Source organism: Dasypus novemcinctus, chromosome 30 (genome assembly GCF_030445035.2).
Source record: "Dasypus novemcinctus isolate mDasNov1 chromosome 30, mDasNov1.1.hap2, whole genome shotgun sequence".
Lineage (NCBI taxonomy): Eukaryota > Metazoa > Chordata > Mammalia > Cingulata > Dasypodidae > Dasypus > Dasypus novemcinctus.
Window position 1 is genome coordinate 45,308,707 of NC_080702.1, and position 6,695 is coordinate 45,315,401.

A 6,695-nucleotide genomic window follows, 5' to 3' on the forward strand; every position below is an offset into this window, starting at 1 on the left:
GTTTAGATTAACACGCTGAGCATAAACTGAGAAGAAAGTAAAAAAAAAGAAATAAAACTGAGGACATAAATGATGAACTTAACCCCCAGAAAACCTGAATACAAAAACTTTATAAAGAAAATTCTCCATAAATGAAAAGTAAATGAATATATTCAGAACATATTTTATATTCAAACGTAACAATGTATATACATAAAAGAAATATGCCTAATGTAAACAATGGATTATAATTAGATCAGTTTTAATATTCTTTAATCATTTGTTTTTTTTTGTTTTTTTGTTTTTTTTTTAATTTTTTTATTTTTTATTGACTTTGTAATAATATTACATTAAAAATATATATGTGAGGTCCCATTCAACCCCGCCCCCCCACCCCCCCTCTCCCCCCCCCCCCAACAACACTCGTTCCCATCATCATGACACATCCATTGGATTTGGTAAGTACATCTTTGGGCACCTCTGCACCTCATATACATTGGTTCACATCATGGCCCATTCTCTCCTCTATTCCATCATGTAGGCCCTGTGAGGATTTACAATGTCCGGTGATTACCTCTGAAGCACCATCCAGGGCAGCTCCATGTCCCGAAGACGCCTCCACCTCTCATCTCTTCCTGCCTTTCCCCATACCCTTTGTCCATTATGTCCACTTTTCCCAATCCAATGCCACCTCTTCTATGTGGACACTGGATTGGTTGTGTCCATTGCACCTTTATGTCAAGAGGAGGCTCAGATTCCACCTGGATGCTGGATGCAATCCTCCCATTTTCAGTTGTAATCACTCTAGGCTCCATGGTGTGGTGGTTGTCCTTCTTCACCTCCATCTTAGCTGAGTGTGGTAAGTCCAATAAATCAGATTGTAGGTGCTGGAGTCTGTTGAGGCTCAGGATCTGGCTATCACATTGTCAGTCCAGAGATTCAAATCCCCTAAATATATCTTAAACCCCAACATTAACTGCACCTCCAGCACATTAGCATGAATGTCTTATGAAGGGAGATCCCATCTGAGTCCAGATTCATCACACATAAACACCATTTCCAAAGAGGGGCCATCTGCCCTGGTAGTTAACCCCATCGGCCATGACCATAACTCCCATGGGTCTCTTTAGCCCTCAAAGGAACCAATATCTGGGGGTTGTATCTGCTTTATCTGTCTCTCTGACTCTGCTCAGTTGTGCATGAGGGCAAACCTTCTGCCAGCCTCCAGACTCTTTTTTAGAAACTCGTAGCCATATAAACTCATTTCTCCTTTCCATTTCCCCCTTACTTTAGGTCAAACAGCATTTTAAAGTCATGGTATTTTATGTAGACATGGATATTCTGCTGATCCGCATTGAACCTTCCGTATAAGGTCATTTTCCAGTTGCATCATCAGTTGGTAGTTGATAGTGCTCCCTCGTTGCCAGGGAGGCTCATCCCCGGGTGTCATGTCCCACGCTGGGGGGAAGGCATTGCATTTACATGCTGAGTTTGGCTTCGAGACTGGCCACATTTGAGTAACATGAAGGCTGACAGAAGGAAATTCCCAGGCACAAAGTTGCTCTAGGCCTTGTTATTATTTTGGGTTTATCAGCTCACAAGCATAGTCATTAGTATCAGGGGCTCACTGTTGAACCCTCACTCCCTCCCGGTCCCCACCACTGTACCTGGGAGACTGTCGCTGCTCCCCTAGGGACCACGACAGAGCACCACTGGCCGGGAACCCAGTACCCCCCCTACTGTGGTTTTTAATTGTTGCCACTATGAGTATAACCAAACATTACCATGCACCCTGGACATATGTTCTGTACAGCTCCCTGTCAGTCATATATCATCTGTCATTGGTATCCCATACCAGTATCCCTCCATTGCCATTGTTGAAACACTCTGTGATCCAGAACTCCCCGAAATTTGAAGCCCAATATAATGTCATGGTCCCTTACTAGGGAATGGCATATAGCGATGAGTTTAAAGGATAGATAAAGAACTTGGATAAAGTTAGATAAAGAACTTAGATAAAGAATGTTAACTTGAAAAAATTCCACATCCTATTTTTTTCTTTTCTTCCCCCCCCCCCCTAATTATTCAGCTTTTCTTCACAGGAGTCCTAGACCACAGTAATGTATATATATAATATACAGCACTCCCACACATCCACCAGAAAACCTTTTCCCTTCCACAGTGATACTCTTACACCCTATTCATATCATATTTACTTAAAGTGATGTACAGAGTCTGAGACATTAGCTTTCTAACAAGGTGACATCTGTATTTACATTATGGTGCATACTTTAGGATACACAGTTCTTTACATTTTTAGTTATCCTATGTTTTACATTATGGTTTACATTATCAGTCTGTCATCTCCTATATGTTATGGTGTAATATTACATGTTTTATATCCATCCTTGTGTACTCTCAAGAAGCTCCTCTCTTACCCCCCATTTACTTTGGTTCCACACATTTAACGTCCATTTTCCCTTCCACCTTGGTGCCCTCAGTGATAGCCAACCTCCGTTTCCTGAGGAGCCACTTCCAGAGATAGATGGAATAGTGTTCAGGGCCTAACTTGCTCAACTGCCCCAATGCCCTGGGAGCCACCCTTTCTCTCGAGGGATACAGTTCCCTCTATTGGATGGCATTAGTCCTCCCCAGGATGTGGGTCCACCCCCACTCTCACTACTTGGGTTTCTACCCCATGGTGTCACCCACTCTGGCAGAATGAGCATTTAGACATTCCCCAGGAGCCCGTCCTGCATCAGACCCTCCCCTCCCAGCATTCTAAACAGGTAACCCTCTTTATTATATTTTGATATGATTTTCTCGGCATTTTACTCTCCACCAACACCTGACCCTCTCCTGGTTCGTATGCTACCCCTCCCTCCCCCCACTTTTGGGCAACGTTACCCACCCGTCCCTCCCCAGCCACCCTCAAACCCGCAAAGCCCCAAGCAAAGGCAACCCCTTGCCCCCCTTTTATCTCTTCTTTGTGTTCATACTTACCACCATCTCGTCTTAAATTCCACCCCTGCAGACATCGGCTCATATCCTTCCTCCACCCTCCGATTTCCTGCAAGCCTATCGTTCAGTCTCTTGCTATCTAGGGCAGCTTGTTTATTTCATATCATTGAGGTCATGTAGTATTTGTCCTTCAATGTCTGGGTTGCTTCACTCAACATAAGGTTCTCAAGATTCATCCATGTTATCACATGTGTTTGTAGTGTGTTTGTTCTTACAGCCTAGTAGTATTCCATTGTGTGTATATACCACATTTTATTGATCCACTCGTCTGTTGATGGGCATTTGGGTTGATTCCAACTTTTGGCAATAGTGAACAATGCTGCTATGAACATTGGTGTACATATATTGGTTTGTGTTCTTGTTTTCAGTTCTGCTGGGTATATTCCCAGCAGTGGTATTGCTGGGTCATATGGCAAATCTATGGCTAGTTTTTTGAGAAACCGCCATACTGTTCTCCAGAATGGTTGGATCCTTCTGCATTCCCACCAGCAGTGGATGAGTGTTCCCCTTCCTTCACATCCTCTCCAGCACTTGTATTCTTCTGTGTTTTTCATAGCTGCCAATCTTATGGGTGTAAGATGGTATCTCATTGTGGTTTTGATTTGCATTTCCCTGATAGCTAGAGATTTGGAACATTTTTTCATGTGCTTTCTTGCCATTTGTATTTCTTCTTCGGAGATCTTTAATCATTTGTAACCAAGGTTCCACAGTAAACTAAAGTGTCAAAAATTAGGTAGTACATGGGAATGCTCTATTTTTAAATGATATTTCTGTATGTCTACAACTTTGGGAAATAAAAGTTTAAAAGCTGTAAAGGATAAAATGTACTAAAAAAGTTAAAAAATCAAAGGATGTGAATCAATGATTCAGACAATAAAATAATAACTAACTTATAAACATAAAAATATGCTCAGCTTCATTAACAATCATGGTAGTGAATTAAAACACCCGGGAAATCTAATTTCCCAATAATTACTTTGATAAATAAGTTATGAATCCCAGAGATGGTGACGATATGGTAAAATATAAAAACTACTAATTTTCAATAGAAAGGGACTTGTCAAATAAGGGTCTTATGCTCTCATTTGGTTTGTTATCAGAGTGCATCCACCAGAGAAGAAGCAGTCCTTGCTTGGTGAGCATCAGTACAGAAGTAAGAGTTTAATTCAAAACAACTCCTGGACTCTTTGAGGCTTAACTAGTTCTACTATCATGCTATACTAGTGTAATGCAATATGATGCCCAAGGGAGTGTCCTCACTTTAGACAGACTTGTTTGAATCCTTCCTCCGCCTCTCACTATCTCTATTTTTTGTGCTAGTTACCTATTTTCTGTATGTCCTTAATTCATCAACTATAACAAAGGAAATTTATACTGATGACATCAATTTTACAAAAAATTAAAGAAGATAATTTGCATAAAAGACTTAAACAGTGTTTAAAATAGGTGGTGTGGTTATTTTTCACCAATGATTTTGAAGTACATTTCCAGGTGATAGGCTCTTATTAATTCAATAAATTTGTATTTTTCATGCCCAGAAACCACTCTATACTTACTTATTCTCCAGTCCATTTGTCCTTCCATTCAACAAATATTATCTCAACATGAATTCCATACCAAAATCATTAGTAGTCATTGCAATTACAAAGATGTATGATATATATTCTTCAAATGGTGAAATACTTATTGGGATGAATAGGAAAATTCAAGGAATTGGATATGACTCAAGGAAAATGACCCAGATGAAGAGGGAGAAATCTTAGAGTTGATTTGATTCTCATAACATCAGAATGCATCTTTGTAAATGCGTTCCAGGCTAACATTCCCAAAAATGTGTATATCCCACCAATTCAGAGGATAAATATAAAATGCATACACAGAAATTTATTTACATACTTTTAAATGTATTTACAAGGGAAATTTTTATTTGGAAACCATAATCAATATCCAGGTTAGACACAAAACTCTTAAAACATGAAGTATTCAGAATCAACAAATCCATTGAGTCAGAGGGCAGATTCATAATTACCATGGTCTGGGAAGATGAGGGAATGGGGAGTGGATGATTAATGGGTCTAGGGTTTCCTTTTAAGATGATGATAATATTTTGGAACTCTATAAATGTAGTGGTTGCACAAAATTGTGAATGTATTAAATGCCACTGTATTTTTCACTTTAAAATGAGCAGTATTTTGTTATGTGAAATTCATCTCAATAAAATTGCTTGGGAATAAAAAGGAATAAAGATCTGATACATTCTCCTCTTTGGATAAACCTCAAAGACATCATGGTGGCTCAAATAATACAGATACAAAAGAGAAGTATTGTATGATCATGTTCATGTGAAATATGTGGATTAAAAAATTTCATAGAGAAAATATAGTACATTACAATTTACCAGGTGACTGAGGCAAGGGGCATGGAAAACTAATGCTTGAAAGTTTTAGATTTGCTCCCAGCCCAAGTGGTAGCTGCCACTGAAGCTGCCTGGGAGAAACTTGGGGAGGAGGTGGCCCTCATGGGTCTCTGCAGAGATGTCTGAGCCAGAGAAGCACCAAGGCAGCAAGAAAGGGCCTGGAAAGAGGCAGGGCAGCCTGGGCTTTGCCCTCCTTCTGGGCTCCAGGGAATTTGAACAGTGGAAAGCGTGGAAGCAGCTACAGGAAAGACAGAGGCCCAGCCCTGTCCCCTTAGCCTGAACCCAGGAGAGCCAGGCAACCCTGTTGGCTGGATGAGGGTCAGGGCACAAGAATGGAAATTCTCTTCCCCAGGATTTGGACACTGTTCAGTCACCGGAAGCACAAAGTTCTCATTGTTGGGCTGGATAGTGCAGGGAAAATTTCCATCCTTTACTTATTTTCTAGGAATAACATTGTGCATACATTCCCTACATCTCTAACGTATAGAAGAGAGAGGGGATAATAATGCACATTTCCTAACATGGGATATTGGTGGACAAGTATTTCTTCATTTTTCCTGGAACTCATACTATACTAACTCTTAGTTTGTAATAGTTGTTGCGTACAGTGTAGACAAAGGATTTCTGTATCTAGAGAAGAAACGTATGACATGTTAGCACATGAGGACATAAGAAAGGCTGGTTTTGATGACTTTTGCTAATAAACAAGATGTTAAAGAATGTATGACTGTAGCAAAAATCTCCCAGCTTTTGAAACCAACTTCTATTAAAGTTCACCAGTGGCATATTCAGGCACGCTGTGCTCTTACCAAGGAGGCATTGTGCCAAGGACTTGAATGGATGATGTCATGATTAGATTATCTCTACTGAACTCTTCTCATAGAAGTTGTATAAACTAAGTGATGGACTTTACCTGAAAGCTGCAGAAATGAGTGGTTTAGATATATTTATAGTGAACTGATAAGAATTTTTCTATGGGAGAAAAGTAAGAGCTATTATTTAAAAACAAAGATGAAATCTCACATTCCAATATGCTTTCTCCTTAGTTCTTTTCAAAGTAAGGACTTAAAGCTATGTCTGACATTTTTCTCATTCTGAATTCTCTCAAGACATTGTGTATCCTGTGGTAAATATGATGAGGAAAACACATTGCTAACTTGGAGAGATTTATTATTGGATAAACATCTCTACTTGAATGTTCTGTTTTTGTTCTACATCAAAATACATATCAGCAGAGATATTTCATTTCCAATATTTTAAACTTTAAAGATTAGGAAAA

At 39.6% G+C, this 6,695-nt stretch overlaps 1 pseudogene; it reads left to right on the top strand.

Moving 5' to 3' along the window:
* The first annotated feature begins 5,748 nt into the window (after nt 1-5,748).
* Nucleotides 5,749-6,268, top strand: LOC131276909 (ADP-ribosylation factor-like protein 5A pseudogene; annotated as a pseudogene).
* The last annotated feature ends 427 nt before the right edge of the window (nt 6,269-6,695 follow it).